General features: G+C 44.0%; 2 long non-coding RNA genes across 2 annotated transcripts in view; one reads left to right on the forward strand and one right to left on the reverse strand.

Annotated features, from left to right (window-relative positions):
- The window catches only part of LOC146799201 (uncharacterized), a 331,480-nt gene that overhangs the window by 266,702 nt on the left and 42,962 nt on the right, over positions 1-21,816 (forward strand). Inside the window, exon 2 of the long non-coding RNA XR_014969247.1 lies at positions 6,131-6,254. This is a non-coding gene — a long non-coding RNA (uncharacterized LOC146799201). The remainder of the gene's footprint in view (positions 1-6,130; positions 6,255-21,816) is intronic.
- The window catches only part of LOC146799202 (uncharacterized), a 235,969-nt gene that overhangs the window by 38,692 nt on the left and 175,461 nt on the right, over positions 1-21,816 (reverse strand). The gene's annotated exons all lie outside the window — the stretch shown is intronic.

Here is a 21,816-nt window from a genome sequence, read left to right on the forward strand (position 1 = left end):
TCAACTCCATGCATTTCCAACCAACACCACATAATTCCACACCAAACTGTCTAATACAACTCAACAACACACCACATACATCCAGTCACACCACGCACTTCCACATCATGCCACAAAAATCAACAGCACACCGCATAATTAAACTCCACTATATACCACTCCACAACACAAAATACCATAGATGCCAACTCTCCAGATTTAGGCGGGAGACTACTGATTTCAAAGCTAGTATCACATCTCCTGATTCCTGTATGCTAAAACCCGATTCCTCTGTGGGCTTAAACTGACAGGGACTGGTCTTGTGAGACTCAGAGCATGCCCTTCCAGTAAGCTGCTCCTCCAGGCCAAGGCACAACATTATCATCACACTATCTCTGCCTGCCATATTGCGTGGTCCATGCTCCTGACAGGTAAGAAAAACAAAATACATATTTGCATTTCAAACATCCGGTCCAGCAGCAGCATTCTGGCACGCACCGTACATGACAATAACCTGATGTAGGCCTCAATTGAAGTCAATGGAGGAAATACATTCTTCCGATTATATTTTTAAATCTCCCACTTCTCTTTTCTAAATTGTTGGCATGTATGAAATATCATTCGATGTAATTACACACCCTAACACACAGTGCCACTCCACATAATTCCAGTACACTCAGTACCACATAATTACTATCCACATAATTACACAGCACACCATGCCACATATTTCGACAGCACAAATCATACCGCACAATTCCATGCCACAAAATTCCCAAACTAATCTAATCCAACCCACATAACTCCACTACACACCACATACATACACTCCATAATGCACAAGTAAAAGAATTGCCATTTACAATGCCAATAGCTCTAACTCGAACAAATGCAAGACCTATTGCATTTCCAATGCTTGTTCTATATTCCTGTGAGCCCCTTTTCTTTTCCTAGTTCATGTTTCAATATTCTGTTTTTTTGCATTAGATGGTATACAATTATGAAGTTATCTTTTTCCTTTTTTTAATGGAGGTAACTATTTTCTTAACATAATGTTTAACATTACTCCCAATGAATAGTTTTAGAATTGTTTCTTGGAATGTCAAGGGCCTTAGAAGCCCCATCAAGAAACACAGAGTTCTTACTAACCTCTCTAAGGGGCATATTATCAAGACAGGCGATAAAATTATTGCCGCTTTAGCGGCAGAAATCTGCCGCTAAAACAGCGATAATGGGCTTGATAATATGCTCTATGGAATTCCAATTGAGGCTCAGGTTAGATGTGAAGGAAATCTAACATGGGCTTCAATTCGAATTCCATAGAGCATATTATCAAGCCCATTATCGCCGTTTTAGCGGCAGTTTTCTGCCGCTAAAGCGGCGATAATTTTATCGCCTGTCTTGATAATATGCCCCTAAATTGCTTGTCATGTTGCTATGTTACAAGAGACATATCTCCTCAAAAAGGATAGTCATATGTTGAAAAAAGATGGGTTAGTTCTGTTTATTGTTCAAATGTTGTTCATCATAAAAATGGTGTGGTTATTCATAAATCTCTGTCTGTTACCATTTTATAGCAAGAAACTGATGACAATGGCAGATGGCTTTATCTTCCTGCTACCATCAATGGTTGCCCCTACTCCTTTTTTAATCTTTATGTGCCTACTGGGATAGAAACTAATTTCTGGGAGTTTCTCTCACCTAAATTAATGTTGGTAATGCATGCCAACCATGTTTTTGGTGCTGACTGCAACCAACTAATGGATCTGCCTTAGAATATATCTCTAACAGCATGCGAAAGTCCTTTCACAGAACAATCACACACAGAGGATTATTTGATGCATGCCATATTTATAATCCCGATCCTTAAGAATATTACTTTTTTTCTTCTACTCACCACTACTCCTCTAGAAAAAGATTATATCTTTTTTGGATACAAATCTCACACAACATCTCTTACACACTGAGCTAAGTCTTATCTTTGTATCAGATCATGCCCTGGTGACAGTTGATTTAGTGCTCACTCAATCTTCCACTTGCTCTAGCAGGTGGCATTTCAATAACTGGTTTACAAGCTCAGCAGTGTGTCACAGGTTTGAGAAATTTATGACTGAATTTTGTATGATAATATCAGTCGAGGTATCAAGTTTCTTCATGTTTGGGACAACTTTAAAGCCACTGCGAGAGTCAATATTAATCATTACATATCGAGTACAAAAAAGGTGACTGCTCTTTTACAGTATATTGAGAAATTAGAACATGTATACCACACCTCGTCTCACAAAGATGTTATAGACTAACTCATCCACGCCAAACTTGATTTTAATAGATCTTCCGTTACCAATGCTAGTAATGCCCTTCTAAAAATCAATGCATAGTACTATAGTACCTCTAACAAAGCAGGTAAGATGATTGCCAACTATTTAAAAGTTACAAAAGAGAGATTTAGGATAGATGCCATTCATGATGATTCCGGTAGTACTTTATTCAAAGATCCGGAAAGTAAGACCCGTTTTGCAGAATTGTTCTCAAATATTTACATTGGGGACACTCTGTCCACTCAGGATTCCCTGGAACCCTTCTTTAATACGATTCCAAAACTACAAACCCCACAGGTTGATGTCTCCCCACTAGAAGCAGATATTTCTTATGCTGAAATAGTTGGGGCCATCTGTAAACTCCCAAAGGACAAAGAACCAGGCCCGATGGTTTTACAATAAAACTTTATTCTAAATTCTCATCTCTTTTGGTTCCTCATATGCTATCATTCTTTCAACATATTTTATTTATTAACACCAAGGTGACTCCTTTACGGAAGCCATGATCTGTCTAATTCCTAAGAAAGATAAAGATTTGGCTGAATGTAAAAATTATAGACAAATTTCCCTTATCAAACAGATTGTAAAATTTTCTCTAACCTATTGGCACTATGGGTTAACAACTTAACCCCTTCTTTAGTCGGAATTGTAAAGTCCGGCTTCGTCAAGGGTCATAACATCTCTCATAATTTAAGCACCTCTTTAAATATTATTCTTGGAGCTTCCAAAAGTGAAATACCATTGGTTGCGGTCACCTAGACACGGAAAAAGATTTTGCCTGTGTCATTCGGGATATCCTTTTTAGAGCTCTCAAGAGGCATTGCTTCGGTCCTACATTTTTGCAGTATATTAAAACTCTCTAGTCTTTCCAATCTATTTCGGTCTTCACTAACGGTCTCCTGTCTCCATATTTCACCCTCGCTAGAGGCACCAGACAGTCCTGCCCTCTATCACCATTACTCTTCATCCTTCCATTGGAACCCTTCTTAGGGAGTGATTACTATGGCGGACGGACTTGAGTCCGTCTGCCATTGTCACAGGAATCGGGACCGCCTGGCGTTATGGTGGCAGTCCTGCACATGCAATTATAATGCGACCGCCACTGTGGCGGTCGTATTGTGCATGTTTACCATTGCGGTGGGTGCTGCTGGCTGCAGCACCCGCCGCAATGGCAAAAATGCAATGGCCTAAATGCATGTTGTGCATTTCCCTACACGGTGCCTGCCATCTGGTGCAAGGAACTGTAGGGGGGCACCATAGGGGCCCCCCAAGTGCACAATTGCATTGCCCCTGCACAAGGGAGGCCCGCAACGGGCCCCCAAAGTCAATCTCTGCCAACCTTTGAATGGCAGAGGAACCGCTATTCAAAGGCATCCTAATGTGGCGGATGGTGCCTGCTAGGCACCGCCACCATTGTAGGTATGCTGGCCAAGTCCGACAGGCAATCATAACGATTGTCTGTGTCGGACCCGTGGCAGACGGGCTTTCCATCCGCGAGCACTCCGCCCGCCATCCTTATCTGGTGGGGGGATAATGGCCACACAATAGTGGTGAACCCGCCACTGGCAGGCGTCCGGTGGCGTATTCACCGCTATCATAATCAGGCTCATAGAATCTCTACGTAGATCCCAAGCTCTTGTTGGCAATACCTATAAACAGTTAAATACTAAATTTACTGCTTATGCTGACATTTTACTTTATGTTTCTGACCCTTCCACCTCCATCCCTGAGTTCATTTAACTTCTGTCTCGCTGCTCTTTAGTTTCCGGTTACAGACTCAACATAAACAAATCTGAAGTTATTCCTCTTAACACATTTTGTCTAAAGGATATGTTTAAAGATACCGGTTTCCTATGGAATTCTTCCAGGACTGACGACTAGATGTACCATAGTGTTTTACCCATTTTGTGTCTATGGGAAAGTGTGCTCGTACATATGGCCTTGAATGTCTAGGAATTCTATATTCTTCATGCATCAAAGAAACAATCAAGGCCAATATAGAAGCTTTAAAACAAAAGATTACTACATTTTCTGCCAAAGAGTCCCATCTTTACCTTTCCTGCTGGGGAAGACTAGCCGCAATTAAAATGATGCTGTGGACCATTATTACTTTTTACCTACAGTTGCTCCCTTTTCAGCTATCTCGCATCTTCTTCCGTTCCATTGATAGTTTATTATCAAAGTTCTTATGGTACAAGCGACTGGCTCGGATTTCTCTATCCAAACTCAAGAAGCCGAAAATAAATGTTGGGATCAACTTCTTGCCTTTTCACAATATCATTTGGCTTTTCTCCTCAAGCAGATTTGGTTCTCTCTAGGTGCTTTTACTTCTACTCCTTCTCCCCTCTGTCATTCTCTCAAACTTTCCCTAATTTCTCCCTTCTCTTTTCTTCAATTTGGTCTTATTTCTCAAAAACATAGACACAAATATTATTTTCTCTCAGACGTCCTTAGACAAAAAACACTGATCCCTCTTCCACCTCAGTTCAATCCTTTGGTCATCTTACATCACCTATCAACTTCTCCAAAGAAGTTAAAGCTGCTTTCATATGTAAACAGCTTTTTATCATAGATCCAGACAGGGCCAAAACTGAACTTACTTGGGAATAGGATCTTCAGTCTTCTTTCGGCATTACTTTATGGAACAAATTATGGCAGAAAATACACCACACTTCTAGCTCAGCCAGCACTACGCAGGCCATGTTTTTCAATAGGCTATTTCTTACTCCTTCCACTTTATTCAGAATGAAATTACTGAACAATAGCAACTGTTCATCTTGTGGCGCCTCTAGCAGACACTTTTTTCTTATGTTCTTTCTCTGTCCCAAGCTCTCACTTTTCTGGCAGCAAGTATGGTATAAACTCTTTCAACTATTCTCTGTTTTATCTCCCTTCCACATAGTTTGTCTTTTTCTCAGTGGCTGTTCAGACATACGGTCAAGAGATAAGACCAAAGGTACGTTTGTGGATCTTCCCCTGGTGGTTGCCTTTCAGGTTATTACCTCTAATTGGACATTTTTTTGACAATGTTTCTTATTCAACATGGTGGAACTTGATATTTTATAATCATAGATTGGATACCTCTCACTCATCCACATTACAGACAACCATTAAGAGAGATTTGCTATGGATTCCTCTGAATTCCTACCTTTCACAACCTTTCAACCCTAATATCACAAACTGAAGTCTCCAAACCTCCTAGAAATCCATTTTTTTCTGGGTTTACCCTTCTGTTATTTTCTATCCCAATTCATAGTTTACTGTATTGCTTCATTTTCCTCACCATTCTCCTTCTTTCTTTTTATTTCCTTATTGGGATCTACATGGTATAGTTAATTTCCCTTCTTTTTCATCTCCCCCCATTTTCTTTATAAAATACATACACGTTACAAGATGCTATTAGTGTTATGTTGCAAAACTGTTTCCTTATTTTCTTGTGAGATTTGATTATTTTATACTGGTTCTGCAATTGTATTTCATGCATACCTTATTTCTTCTCCATTATTAATGCTGTGTTTATATGACATGTCTCACTCATAAGTATATGTCCATATTTTGCTGTACTTCACTCTGATCAATAAAGTATTTTTGAACATAAAAGAAATAAAAGCAGCAGGAGGAAAAACACATTTCTATATAAGTTGCAGCTCGAGATGACATCAACAAAAAGCAGTTTCATTGTAAAATAAAATGTTACTCTGGAAAAACCACTAGTGACTGTTCACATCAATAATGTTTGTATTGTATCTTGGCTGGGCAGTAGACATCATGAAAACCAATTTTGTCAACCATCCTGTACTGATTTTGTTAACAACATGTATATTGCTTTACAGCTGCCAGAAGGACCCTCTGATCTACCTTCGATATGCAGGTTGAAACCTATTGGGCACCCTGAGAGATGTTGGGTGGAATATTTTGTAGGATCAGGACCAGAGGATGTTGCCTACACCTGCTTAAGTGAGTCCTTTTAGATGTTTGGTATTGTCGCTTTTCCCCGACAGAGCTAGGTTAGGTGTTAACTGCTGCATTTACCAACAGTAGAATAGAGAACAATAGCACAAATACCTGTCTTTTAGGAACCTGGATAAATGCATTTATAGGAAGCACTCATTTACCAAGGACTCATTTAATATCAGTTTTTCAATTCTCATCAATTTAATTGCTATATGGAACTCACCTGATACTCACAAGACTGATGTCTCTAACAAAGAAGTATTTAATAATGAAAAAGTGTTATGCACAGTGACCATGAAATGGCAAAAAGACAGAAGTGCTCAGATCTCCACTGATCGCACAATTGAAAAACAGAAATAAACTCTGAATACACGTGTATATACAAAATACAAACATCTTGGATCAGAATATTCAATTTGTGTAGAAGATAGTTTTTTAAAATATCCAAAACTGAGTCCTATTCTATTTCTTGTGATGTTGACACATTTTGATCTCACGTATTGCCTTTAAGGTCATCATCACAAGAGAAGATAGTAAATGACATTGTTTTGTGACAGAAAAGGGTGGGGGTACTCAAATTTGTGAAACCCAATGCTGGCCTGCAAATCATTTTTGGTGAAATCCAGAAATTGACTATTAAATCTAAGAAGACTTATAGCTCCACTGTGAGTTAGTCATGGTATGGGCATCTGAAAATTGACAAGTATTTTATGGGATATGGTCAACAATTACTAAAGAGAACACCAAGTTGCCCTGACTCATGTGGTGGAAAAAAATCACTCTGTGAAGGTCCAGAAACATGGCCAAGATTACACAAGGGGCATAAGGTTGCCACAAGGCAGAAACCGGCAGTGGGCCCATTGCTGTCTGGCGGGGGGGGGGGGGGAGCTTTTAGTTAATGCATGATTTTCAGGGAGCTTAGTTTAGAATCAGAATGAGGTCAATACTGGTCAATTCTTTCAGAGCGGTGCAAATTAAAAACCATGCTCCAGCTTGGAGAAGCATCAGGTTACATGAAAGCACTCTAGACAGTTTAAGCACATAGAAGTGGTGTTCAGCTCTGCTCTGAGCCAATGTTCCAGGAGTTTCAGGACATTGACCCTTCTGAGTTTTTCATGAAACAGGTAATGATTCAATTACTTACCAGTAATCTTCATTAACCTGATTCGTAGTCCTCCTCACCCCAGTCCGAACACATTGAGGGGGTCACTTCAATGTGTTAGTGTTAGAAGGTGGTTCTGACACTCTGAGCCGCCTGGATTTTTCGCTTTTTGAGCACCTATTTGTTGAGCTTTTACTGTGGAAGAGCCTCATATGTTGGGACTCACCCACAGTGAACTCATGATGAAAGAGACTGCGTGTGGATTGTACTGGTGTCCCCCTAGCTTGTAATGCACAATGTAACTAGGAGAGGCTTCCAGACTTACGGGGGGGCCGAGAGGAACTAAAGAGGGGAGTGCACCCTCCCGTGTTTTAACACTGCTTTACCACAAAGTACTCCCCACTACCGACTCGCTAATGAGTGGTTGGATCCATTTGAACAATCCTGGAATTCTGATAGTGTGGAGATCCCTAAGTGAAGTCACTATAGGACACCACTATTGAGTGGGGAAGGAGGCAAATCCTTTTGTTTTATATTCCCTCACACACCCTAGTGGTGTCATGCTTCATCATAGGGACACCCGACGCCTAGAAGTCAGGGTGGGCTCAACCGTCTTTCAGGGAGCTCTTAGGAAGATATTTTTGGCCAGGGGGATAAAGATTAAAAGCCCACCAACAGATCCCAGTTTCCCTTTATTCTTGGATCTGTTGGGGGTGATAATAAAATACAAAGTAAGGGTCAGTAGGGATATTATGGTCGTAAGACCCTATAGCCAACATGTTTCAGTCCTTGTAAGCCCCATAAAGGGTGCTGGACTTTCTTCAGGGCGGAGTAATGTGCCCCCTTGTATGAGTAATAAAGAGAATTTCCCTATACTACTTGTTATAAGGGCAGCTAGCTCTCCTTATTGATTTTTTAAGACAAATTAGTCTCACGTAATCAATCCATCCCGTTTTGGAAGGGGTTTCAACTCCTAGTGGAGAACCAACGCTCTTCGGGGTAGCCCTGTAGTCAAACAGCCATCAAGGGTCCTGCCCCTCCTCCCGTCCTATTTGGAGGTGGTCCCCCTAGCTTGCCTAGGCCGCTGCACAGCAACTGAAGTAAGGGCCACCAGGCTGGTTACATGCAGACACATGTGTACATCGGTGTGCACACGTATACGGGCTACGCAGGGGAGATTCCTGGCTTGCACAGCCAAGGAGCAGGTGCCCATAGGCTGGTGTGGCAGGACTTATGCAGAATTGGGTGGTGACATGGAATAGGCTTTATACACTGGGAAGAAACATACCAGGGAAAGTCAGTGTGTTTTACTGTTTCACTTCATTATTCTCCCATGGAGATGTGGAGCCCATGGGCCAGTGGCACTTTACTAAGGCCTACAAATTCCAGACACGCACTAAAGTCCACTGTAACTTGTGAGAAAAAGTATTCTGCAGAGTCCAAAGTCATATTTGTACCACTTTTGGGTCATCCAGAAATGTTGATATTTCTCTGAGTCAGCTCATCACAAGGGCCTGGCTTTGGGCTAACCCTGCCAGGCTGAATTAATGACCTTCCTCTCCAAGGCGTGGCCTCAGAGGGCCATCCCAGCACAACAAGCATTCCAAGGGCAAGGGCCTCCACTCCAAGCAGAGAAGATGGGTCGAGCTACAGGTTCATCCATCAGTAGCTGACACCAGGTGCCAGGCACCAGGCCGCTCTGGAGCGAAGGCTGCGAGGGGGGGGAAGGAGCTCTCAGAGACCATGTGGCAGGGCACCCTGGACGACGCCATTTTGAACCAACCCAGAGGCCTGGGCAGGAAGGAGGGAGCAGGGGCAGAGAAATGATGTGTCGCTGTGTGATAGGGCAAACGGAGACTTCCTGCCAGCCCCCTCCCCAACTTCTTAAAAGAACTTGCACAGGAAGAGGCGCTCTCTCTGGGGTGTGGTCTGCTGAGGAAGACTGGTGCTGGAGCCTGGTGCAATGGGCAGTTGGAAGGAGGAACCCTCTGACTGTCCCAGGATCCAGAACAGCGCCAGGAGAAGAGACCAGGACCAGTGCGCAGAAGCAGGGGCCTCTGCGCAAGGAGAAGAGAGGCCCCGGAGGAGAGCCAGCCGGAAGGCTGGCGCAGGGAGCCAGTGAAGACAGCTCCCTGCTGAATCCACCTTCTGTGTGACCATGAGGGCAAAGAAAAGTGCTCCCAGTGGCTGTGGTGCGCCAACAGGAGCAAGAAGAGGCCAATATCACCATAATCGGCCACCTGGGGGCCAAGATACGCCTCCCAGAAGGCAGGCGACCTTTGACCTCTGGAAGGACTGACGACGAAGCTCGTGGGGCTCCGCCGCCGGTACACGATGTGCCCCCGGGGTGGGTCAGGCCCCGGGGGATGCCCCCAAGCGAAATAAAGTCGGGGTGTGCCATGAAGGTACCCCGCGAGGTGCCAGGAGTCCACCCTAGCCCCCGCCGAACATGAGGAGCACCATCCCGCTCCCCATGAAGATGTGATGGGGAGGGGCCCGGGACCGCAACTCCGGGCCCCGTGTGAGGACGGAGGCGGGGGAGCGCCGTCGCACCCTCACGAAGATGAAAGTCGGGGGAGCGCCGGCACCCCCCCCCCCGTGAAAATGTGCACAAGGGGCCCAGGACCCGATGCCCGGAAGAAGAAGAGGAGCAGGAGGCGGGCCCGATGCAAAGCCAGGGAGTGCCGTGAAGATTTCCCCAGGGGGTGCCAGGAGCCTACCCTGGCCCCCGACGAAGGAAGGGGAGTGCCGTCGCAGCCCGCGAAGGTGAGCAGAGGGGCCCAGGACCCCATCTCTGAGCCCCAAAGTGCTGGAAGGAGGGGGAAGTGCCGTCACACTCCCCCCGAGGTCTAGCGAGGCCAAAGAGGCCTCCGCGTCTGCCGCCGGAGTGGGCAGAACTGAATGGATGTGCCGGCTTCCGCAGCCGCATCCGGAGGTGCAGACCAAGCGGGGAGCCGGTAGGAGCAGCCGGGGGTGAGTTCCCCGGGCTGCCCTTCAGCCTGGTGATGTAGGAGTGCCCGGGTGGGACCGGGCCTCCCTGAAACAAAAAGAGTGGCTCTCCAGCGAGCCACAGGCACGGGGTTCCAGGGTGGGACCGGGACCCCGAGGTGGACAGAGTGTGGTGCAAGGGGCCCAGGTGGGACCGGGCCCCCCGAGAATCAGCATAAACAGCCGGGGGTGGGCTACCCGAGCCGTATCACTCACCTGGGGGTCCGGGTGAGACCAGACCCTCCAACGGCAAGCAGGCGCAGCCAGAGGCCCACATCGTGGCTCAGATGATGCAAGTGCGCAGGGCCCTCGCCCCAGGTTATGTTCAACTAACTGTATTGGGGGCAAGATGATGTGCATACCTGGGAGTGGTGGTACTAGACCCCCCCCCCGTGGGAGGGATGGAGATGTTATGCAATGTCACAAAGTAATTCCAACAGCTTATGTATATTTGTAAATTGGTGCATAGTATTGAGTAGTGTGTGTGTTTAATAAATGTACTCTTACTTTTATAAAGCAAATAACAGACTGGACAACCAATTATTGAGTGTTATTTCTGCGCACCTGCAAATGGCGATTACAAGCCCACACCACCTCCCTTGAGTAAGCCTCAGACTGCTCTGCAACGCTACCCTCTGAGAGTCAGGCGCTACAATTGGGTGTTTGGTTCCCAGTGAAGGACAAATCTAGTCATGTTATTTGTGCAGGCCTCACAGATGCTGCCTCGTTTTCCAACAGTTAGAGTGTGAGAGAAGCTTGTAGCCAGCACTGGCTTCACAATGTAAGTTGATTACCTTCCCCGATGAACATATCATTTATAATGTTTGCTGAAAAAAAGGAAAAAGTATTCCAAGTGGGGTCCCTGCTCTCAAAAGCACATTACTAGAGCACTGACATATTGATAAAATGTCTGCACTCACTCAGTGGTAAAATCACGTTCAGATATGTGGCAAATAAATAATCTATTTTATATAGTGCCTGGTTCCATAATTGAATGGCTTCACAGCACTACAAATGCCACGTGTCACTATTACCCAGAACAATAATTTTCATTTTGAAGTTTGGAACCCCTGGAAGCAAATGAAGGCTGTGCATGCTACTTTGAACTGTGACCTTATGACCCCCTGTTGTGTGGATCTCCACAATAAGCACTTTAGCCCTCATAGCTGCCTTGTTAGTTAGCCTCTGTGATCTTATGTTGATCGGAAAGCTAACTATCCACAAAATTGCCCATGCACAATTGCTTTTGCTCTGTAGATAGCAAAGAAAGGTTACTTTTTTCATAGAGACGTCTAGTTTGTTCATCTTAATGTTACCATCGGAAGTTAATACATTGTTGCAACTCAATGTTGGTTTGTTAACGTGTTATTTTCCAACATGCATACTGGTTACAATATGCCGTCAAAAACAACCCTAATAGAGTTGTTTTATCTCGCCACCTCTCTTTCCTTTTGTAGGTGTGTGGGTCTGACTTTCACAAGCCTGGTGCAGGGTTTGAGACTGGCATTCCACAGTGCACGGTGTTGGGTGAAAATGAAATATGAAGCTGCCATTTTCATTCTGAGCGATTAGTCAGTAGGTCTCTGGTTTAACTGATAGCCATAAATGGCCTTAAGAGTGGCAAAACGAGCAGTGAAGAATCTTACACAGGGTCAAAATGGCCCCTCTGAGAGCTGAACCTGTGGCACACGGGTTAAATACAGGTCACTGCAGCACTCTTGCTCTAGTAATTGCTTCTGGAAAACGAGGGTTCTGAGGATTTCACATAACCGAGTTCCTGCCCTTTGAATGTGTTTGCGTTGCTTAGTGACAGATAACTCTACAGCTATGAGGGAGCAGCACGGAGTCAAGTCTGCAGCATCCTTGAAAGCCACATTAAGACACTTTCACACGGGGTAAGAATGAGAATCCGCCATTTCTAAGAGGATAGTGCCATACTTAGAGCTCCATGAGTTGAACATGCTGGTTTTGAGTTTCTCGTGGAACTTCAAGAAGTTAGGAATTTTTCTTATTTTTTCCTAGCTTTAGTTCCAGAGCTTAGGTGCGAAAAAGTATTAAGGCTGATTAGCGGTTTTCGTTTTTCTGAAGGGCTGATTTCTAAGTTTAGCCTCAATTTACACTCTGTCCCTCAAAGGTACGTAGTATTTTTCTTTTAGGTAACCTGGCAGGCCTGAGTGAAAAATGTGTGTAACAAATGTGGTTTTGAAGTTTATTCGTGCCCCGACAGTGAGTCGGTGGAGTTGTCCCTTTTGGGGGATTGGATTTTTTATGTGATTTTATTCATCAGGCGGAGTTGGTATATTGCTCTCTTCGAAAGGTTGTTGTTGGTATGGTCCTTAAAGTTTAAAGTGCAGTCGACTGAGAAACCCAGTGAATTATCCTTGGGGAGATTTCTTGTCTAGCCACTGCTCTCTAGGAGGGAGTGGTTTTTGAAGTGCATGAGTATGGATTCAGTTTCGTTTGGATTGAATTTCGGAGGGAAAAGAGTCCTCTCTGTCTCTTTTAAAGAAGTTTTTCTGGCTAGATGTGTCTGATTGGTTGGAGAGTCTGAGATAGAGCTGGGTGTCATCAATGTATTTATGGAATTTTACTTTCTTATCCTTTTTCATTGATGTTAAGGGTTAGATGTATAAGGTAAATAGTAATCTTGAGAATGACGAACCTCATGAGTCACCAGATCCTAAAGTATAAATTAAGATTTAACTGAGTCAAGTTAACAAAGTGTCTACTAGGTAATACAAAGTACCGGAACCAGCAGAGTGATGTGCCTTCTATGCCAACTGTAGTCAAAAGGATTTTGAGTAACACACAATATTAAATTGTGTTGCTAGGTTGAGTAACACTGGAAAGCATGCATCACCTTTATCTAAAGTTTTGCGAATGTCTTTCAAGACATGTAGAGTGTCTGATTCTGTATTAATTAAACTCTGAATCCTGACGGATTTTTTTTAGGAGTGAGCAATACAGTCCACCTTGCTGGCAGAGTTTGCGGAGTTCTGGCTACTACGTATTATGCTTGTAACACAGAGTTCCAGCCAAATTCCGCGAACCGCCACATTGTGGAGTTTTTTTTTGGCGTGCTGCTCGCCAACGGTAGGTTGGCAAGCGCTAGTGAGTTTTGGCGTACCCTAGTGCGATTTTCAGTCAATAGGAAGACCTGTTGAGATTTCTCCAACGCGGGCAGTCGTGACCGTTTGCAGTCAGAAAGCTGCAGCTCAAGTAGAAAATCTACTCTAGCAAAGGCAAAACCAACTCAAGAAGCTTCACCCTGTGGAACGCCGTGTGGTGTAGTTTGTACTGATTTTTCAGTGCGGAACAGGTTTCTAGCGTTAAGTCACAGCACGATGTGCCTATTCCTGCCCCTTTGCGGAATTCCGTGGAATCTCGCAGAGATTTTTTATAACTCCGTGGAATTCCACGGAGTTAAACTCTGCAAATTCCACCCAGGCTTAACTTTTTTGGAGGAAGTTGTTATCGGATATGCGCTTGGCAATTTGAAGAAGTGCCTTTTCAATTATTTTGCCAATGAACAGTGGAGTTGTCATTGGCCTTAAGTTCCGTAGTTTTTCTGGCTCTAAATTTGGTTTCTTCACAAGTGAGGTAACCTGACCAGATTCTAGAACATTCTGGAAGGAACCTTCTAATAGAGATGATGGTATTATTTCAAGGAGAAATGGTAGAAACTGGTCTGAATATGTTCTGACTAGTGTACCAGGCGCAGCTTCTATAAGATGTGAACACACATTGATTATAATTGAAATCTTGCAAAGGGCTTCCATATTCAGAGGTCGGAAGACAGACCATGTGGACACACATCTTGCTGGAGTGGCAGGCAGATGTGGGCTTCTAACAGTGTTAATTCAATGCTTTTGAGTTTTAAGATTTTTTGTTGTTGGTTAGGGTTAGAGCAAAACTTAATTGTTTTGAATACGATTCTTGGTCTGCTGATTGTTTCTTTTGTTCTATTTTTGTAGTAATCCCTGTTTTTGATCACTTAGGGCCTGATTTACATAGGTAGCTTACACTTTTGAATAATTGAGGAACTTCGATTTGCGATCGCGATCGAATCGACCCACCATTTTGTGCTCCGCCGCCATTTTGTGTTGCCATCACTCAGGCAGCACGGCGAACAAAGTCTATTCTGCTTTTTCTACAGCTTCATGTTAAAAACAGCCTTTCTGCCTCTATTTGCAAAGCTGGTGTTAGGACTGGCCGAGTACACTAATCCCCGTCTGGCTTTCTAATCCTCGTCTCAACTATCTGTTGGTTCACACTATTCTTTTCTGACTTTATTTTATCGTCTGGCCTTCACTGTCTTCTGCTAGCATTCTCTCGTTTCACAACTGTCCTCCAACACACACAAACTTATCTCGCCACCTGCAAGTTAGTTACGAGTCAGTTAATAAATTAGTTTGAGCGAGGGGTGACAAACATAGTTGGAGGAGAGGTTTCTTCGAGTCATCTGACACTTTGTTTTCCAATCTCTCCTATTGGTTCTGTCCTGTTTTCCAACTTTCCTTATTGGCTCTTTCTTGTATGCTCTGGGTGTATATTTGGTTAATGTATATGTTTCTATATGGTATATAAGATTGTGCGCCACAGAGTGAAGTGGCAGTCTCCTGAGAACCTACCTTGTGTACTTCTGGGATAACTGTACTAGTTGCAGCTAATAAATCTGATCTTCTAACGCCGACAGAGTGTCCCGTGTCTCTGTGTAGCTAAGCAGGTGAATCCAGGAGACTAAGGCGTACCCTGCACCGCCAGGCCCAAAAGGTTCTGGTTCTTCAACTGGCGCCCAACGTCGGGCGGCTTCAGTGGTACCGGTTCTGCCCGAAGGTCGTGAGGAACCCCGCAATAAAATTCCGGAGGGTTCGCGAGCCACGTTAAGCGACCCCTGTATGTCGAAAGTGGTCCGAAGGTCTTTTGCAGCGCGGTTACTCCTTCCTGACAGCTACTAATGACCGCTGCCCTGACTGCTGCCCTGCCTTGGCCCTTCCTTTGATGTTGTATGGTAAGGCGAGACGATAGACGGGCCTCTGTTGGTGTGAGAAGACGTCCTTAGTTAAGTATCTTCGTGGGTCGCGCCCACAATTTTTGTCCTTTGTTTTCTTAGTATTTGTGGTCCTTAGATTCGAATATTGCAATAGCCGAAGCCGAGGGTAAGTGCATTTGTGCTGCGTAAACTGAGTTTTACCCCCTTGAAGTTTGTGAACAGTCCGGTGAAATCACAAGATGCCTGGTCTGACTAAGTTTGGAAGAATTTGTTGCTTTGGTTGTAATAGGGATTCCCGACTTGAGGACTCTCGTCCGATTCCTTCGGTTGGAACTCCCACATATGAGCTCTATTCGAAACATGGTATTGGCCCCATTGCCTTTAACGAGGCATGGACCCGATACACGAAGAAAGATGGTGTTCTAAAATGGCCAGAAAATGGTAGTTTTGATCCCGATGTGCTAGATAATTTAGAAGCAGTTCTATTCAAAAGAGAAGCCCGGCCGGCAATGTTTGACTCTTTCCGCCTTTGGCGTAAGGAAGCCAAACAGAAAGAAATTAAACAAGCAAAACGAGATAGAAAAGCACAGGGTATGACAATTATACAGGCTGCCCAACAATTCAAAGATGATGAAATTGATAATGCGACTGAAATTTCAGAAAGACAGCATCGCATGGCGATAGATAAATGCTATCCGGTGTTGCCTGTTTCCCCTTCCGATAATAAGAAAGAAATAGAAGAAGATCCCCTAATGTCCCATTTATTGAGGTTACCTCCGCCCTATGCACAAAGTGCCAATGCACCCCAATTGTTACAGCCTGTTCAGCCACCAGCGGTACCTCCGCCTGTTCCGGCTCTTCCGCATTTGCCTCCTCCAGTATTACCGCCTTTGCCGGTTTTACCATTAACTTCAACTTCTGTGCCCTCATCTCCTGATCTTAGATCTCCTTTGCCTTCTGCTCCTCCTGCAATAATCGGTTCTCCTCCTGTCAGTTCTCCTAATACTTTGTCTCCAATTCTTATGCCCAATTCTCCGTCTGTGCGTAAGCGTCTCACAGACAATGTCACTGGGATTCTATCTCCTTTCTTTGGAGCTTTGAATGTGTCTCCGGCTTTTGCTCGAAGACAGTCTCGTAGTCAGTTCCCAGATTTTGAAGAACGAGAAAGGTTAGACTCTCTCGCACGTAAATGGATCAAAAAGGGTCCTCAATACAGTGTGCTTGATATTATGTCTACTTTTTCACAATGGAATGCGCATACGCAAAGATATGTTTTTAATGCAATGTGCGATACTCTCATTAAAGAATGGGAAGATGTGAATTCGAGTCCGATCCCACAAGAGCTATTAGATGTTCAGACTGATTTTGATAAAGGTCTTGTTGTGGGTTCTAAGGTTGAGAAAGCCGTAAGGACACTTATTTCTTATAGATCCTTATTGCTCTCTCAGGTTTCCCTTGATTCTGATCCGTCAGTTAAATTGACACTGAAAAATTATCCCATGAGAGAGGTTCCTCCAGTATGGAAGGAAGAGGTTGCGGGAGTAGGTGCTAATCCAGCTATTCCTGCACATTTTCAACGTATATGGGTACATGTCCCCTGGAAGAGATCTGAAATTTTGGCCCTTAAGCAGACTCTACCGGATCCTCGTAAAAACCCTCCAGGTTATTATAAAGAATTATCACAGACAGTTGATGCTTGCATCATGAACCTAGCTGATATCGATATGTTAATGGGAAATGTAGTTCCACAGACAATATGGGCTAAGATTCGTAAAGAGGATCACGCCCAGGAACTTGGTGCTACTTGGGATGTTATAACTGCATTGATTTCAGAACTCCCTGGTAGGATTATTACATTAATGAAAACTATGATGCCTGCATTGAGAGTTAATTGGGATAAATTAGCAGCATGCAAACAAAAGAAAGATGAAAGTGTCTCTGATTTCTTTACTCATTTCGAGGAGACATTTATTGATCATAGTGGTCAAGATATGGCTACAGAAGGTGGACAGCGATTATTTGTGGACAAATTTGTATTTAATTTGCTTCCCGAGCTGTCATACAAATTGAAAGATTCTGAAAGTTCATGGGCTGTTTCTTCTTCTGCCCAGATATTGGCTACTGCACAATATTATGAAAATGGAGATAAAGAAGAAAAAGAAAAGCAATAGAAAAAGACGAAAAAACTAAAAACAAAGGTTCTCTTGCAACAAGCTTATCCTCCTCGCTATGCTCAGCCTCAGTCACAGCAGCCTCCGCAGTTTCAGAGGTTGTATCAAAAGCCTGAGCCATACATTCCGCGACCTTTGTTAGGACCTAATCAATGTGCCTATTGTAGAGAGGAAGGTCATTTTAAGAGTAGTTGTCCGGTTTTATTGCAGCGCAATGGAACATTATCTGCTCCACGAGGTCGTGCTGGCCTCCAGTCAGCAAACAGAGGTAGAGGTCGAGGTGTGTTGACTCAAGAACAGCGTGTCCTTCCTTCTCCCAATACCATGAACTACTTCGATCAGCAGAATGTTAGGTCTACTCAGTACTGCAATGAAGACCATTATATTGAAAACGGAAATGAAAGTCTTCATGCTAACTAGGACAGCCATGGACAAAGTAAGGGAGTTGTGTCGGTTCCAGTAGACCAGAATGGACTTTATGTTAACGTCACTACAAAGGGTGTTTCAGAGCCATTTCTTCTAGATACTGGGGCGATGAGAAGTTCTATCATTCATTCTAAACTCCCTGGGGCACCTTTGTCTGGCTTAACGAATGTTTCTGTAGGATTTTCCGGCGCCCCTGTTCGTAATCCGGTTTCTTGCCCTTTGCCTATTTCAATTGGCCCTTACGATTTAGAAGCTCCACTTCTGTTGACGAATGGTTGTGGTGAGAATCTTTTGGGTCTAGACCTATTGAAAGAATGCATGCTACGATATATTGTTCTCCTTCTGGTGTACATCTTACTTTAGGACAGAAATTGATTTCCCCAATGTATTTGTCCAAAGATCAGTTTCCACCTGAATTGCTTTCTCTTCCAGCAACGCTTTGGGCCACGGGTCCGAATAATGTGGGTTGTCTTGAGATTCCACCTTATGTTGTCACTCTCAAGCCCAATGTTGAATTAACGCGCATCCCGCAGTATAGGATTTCCACTGAAGGTGAAAAAGCGCTTTTAGAAATCATTCATGATTTGATCCAGAAGGGTGTTGTTGAAGAAACAAGAGGTAACACATGCAATAGTCCTATTCTTCCTGCTCTTAAACGCACTGATCCTTCTCAGCCACCTGTATATCGTTTCGTAATTGATCTGCGGGAGGTAAACAAAATTTTTGTACCACAATTTCCTGTTGTTCCAGATATCACTGCTCTGTTGACGATGATACCTTCCACAGCGACTTGGTTCTCTGTTATTGATCTATAGAATGCCTTCTTTAGTATTCCCATTGCAGAAGAGAGTAGGGACATTTTTGGCTTCTCTCTTGGAGGCCGAAGCTTCTGGTTTAAGCGCGCACCTCAGGGCTATTGTGAAAGTCCCTCCATTTACAGCCAAGCTTTAAAATGTCATCTTGATACTTTTCATTTGCCGTCTGGTGAAGCTCTTATCCAATACATGGATGACTTGTTAGTCGCTGCTGATTTAGAAGATATTTGCAAAAATGTCACTGTTGCATTGTTACGCCATTTGTTTAATCTGAATCATAAGGTTTCACCTTCCAAATTACAATATGTCTGTCGAGAGGTTACCTATTTGGGTCATCTCCTATCAAAGGAGGGATGGCGATTAACACCAGAACGAATTCAGGTGATTACGCAAATGTCTGTGCCATCCACACAAAGGGAGGTACGTGCCTTTCTAGGTATTACTTCTTATTGTAGGCAGTGGATCCCTAACTTCTCTCTGTTGGCCAAGCCTTTGTTGGCACTCACTTTGAAAGATACGCCTCAGCCCCTTCCATGGACTGATGAGTGCCAAAAGAGTTTTACCGACTTACGTACTGCTCTGTGTTCTGCTCCTGTATTGGGTACTCCTGATTACAGTAAGCCTTTTACGCTCTATGTTCACGAGAGAGAAGGTTGTGCGTTGTCAGTTTTAACACAGCAATTTGGAGACAAACAGCGGCCATGTGCCTATTTTTCGGATACATTAGATCCTGTAGCTAAAGCATTGCCTAGTTGTCTCAAAGCGACAGCGGTAGCAGCAATTTCTATTCGACAGTCTGCTGGAATAGTGTTGGATAACACTCTCATTGTCATGGTACCACATGTAGTGGATACCTTACTAAACAGAACAAAAACGCAGCATCTTACGAGTGCTCGTTTAACCGGATACGAGCTGACACTTTTGGCTAGTCACGTACACATCAAACGATGTAATACCCTAAATCCAGCTACTCTGTTGCCCCTTCCAGATGAGAAAAGTGTTGAGGAGCAACATGACTGTTTCTTCCGTACTGAGGAAGAGACAAAAGGAAGAATTGATTTGAAAGACACACCGCTAGAGAATCCGGATGGAACTCTATGGGTAGATGGTTCTTGTTTTAAAATGCCTAATGGAGATACAGTTTCAGCCTATGCTGTAACTACTTTGCATACAATTGTGGAAACAGCACGCATCAGACACAACTCAGCTCAAGCAGCAGAATTGATAGCTTTAACGAGAGCATGTGTATTGTCAAAAGGGAAGAGAGTGAACGTGTATACCGACAGTCAGTATGCCTTTGGTGTAGCGTTTAATTTTGGGCGTCTTTGTAAGGAAAGGGGTTTCCTCACTTCACATGGTACCAAAATACAATATGGTCAGTTAGTAACTGATCTTCTTGAATCACTTGCCTTACCCACCTAAATGGCGATTGTGAAGTGTAGTGCACACAAAAGGATTACAGATTATGTTAGCCGAGGAAATGCATTTGCAGATGAAATAGCGAAAAAGACAGCGAGAGATGCAACAAGTCGAATGTATGTGGCAGGTCCTGCAAATTGGGTTAGAGAGAGAGGAATGTATGAGGATACAGTGGAAAGTGTAAGAGCGATTCAGAAAGAGGCTTCAGAGAAAGAGTTAAGCAAGTGGAAAGAAAGTACAGGAATGTTGGATGAGATGGGTTGTTGGGTGGAATTATCTGAACACCAACGTTGGCTGTTACCAGATGTCTATGTACTTCCAGTGGTTACTATGGCGCATGGGCCAGCCCACTTAAGTGCAAAGGGTATATGCAAACTTCTGGCTCCAGTGTGGCAAAATGAACAAATCCCAAAATGCGCAGACAATATAGTGAAACATTGTATTGTTTGTTTAATGTACAATCCGGGAAAGGGAACCCCAACTCCAGCAGGTCACTTTGCTCCTCCAACATATCCATTTGAGGTGTTGCAGATCGATTATATTCATATGGAGCGATGCAACAACCTTAAATACGTTCTGGTGGTAGTATGTGCCTTTTCAAGATGGATAGAAGCATACCCTTTAAAAGACAACACAGCCTTATCCACAGCTAAAGTTCTATTAAAAGAGTTCTTCCCCAGGTTTGGTTTGCCGCGCATTGTCTGGAGTGACAATGGGAGCGAATTTGTTGGCCAAGTCATGCAAAAAGTTTGTGCAGGTCTTGGTATCAAGCAAGAGTTCCATGCGGCAAATCATCCACAGTCAGCGGGTTTAGTAGAATGCTACAACGGTACATTAAAGTTAAAACTAGCGAAAGTTCAGGCTAGTACAGGACTCAATTGGCCGAATGCCTTACCATTAGCTCTGCTGTCCACCAGAACTGCAGTACACTCTCGTTTGGGACTCAGCCCTTACAAAGTGGTTTTTGGACGTCCGGCTAACGTATGGGGAGTCCCTCGCCCTAAGAAATACTCAGACTTGCCATATCCAATGTTGATTGACTACTTGCATGCTCTTACGACTAAATTGCGTGTTCTCCATCAACAGGTTCAGAGTGCTTTACCGGAGGCTTCCACCGACCCAGGTCATTCCATCCGACCAGGTGACTGGGTCTGTACCAAGAATTTCCAGAGGACGAGAAATTTGGAACCCAGGTGGAGAGAGCCCCGAATGGTTTGCTCACCACGAGAACAGCAGTTAAAGTCGAAGGAAAGAAAAATTGGATTCACGGCGTGCATTGTAAGAAAGTGCCTTTGCCTTTACCTTACGATCAATGGGTGCGCAGGGGCATTGGTGACTTTGAAAGTGAAAAGGTTCCACGATTCATGCCCTTTAGTGATGCACGCCTGAATGGGACACTGTCTGAGAAAGAGGACGACGACATTCTGCAGGAAGCAATACCATCACATCGTCGCTTGAATACGACTAATCCTCGAACATTGTTCCAAGATCAGACCACACCTGGAAAAGAACACTACAATCTAAGACCTAGAACAAAGAACTCTTAAAATTTCTCTCTTGTGTAGTATTCTGTCCCAGTTGCAGGGTCACGGTAGGAGTCTTAATTGTGAGCTGAGTAGTGGCAATAGGCCTGCAGGACTTGCAGTGTCAT

Source organism: Triturus cristatus, chromosome 9, assembly GCF_964204655.1.
Source record: "Triturus cristatus chromosome 9, aTriCri1.1, whole genome shotgun sequence".
Classification (NCBI taxonomy): Eukaryota; Metazoa; Chordata; class Amphibia; order Caudata; family Salamandridae; genus Triturus; species Triturus cristatus.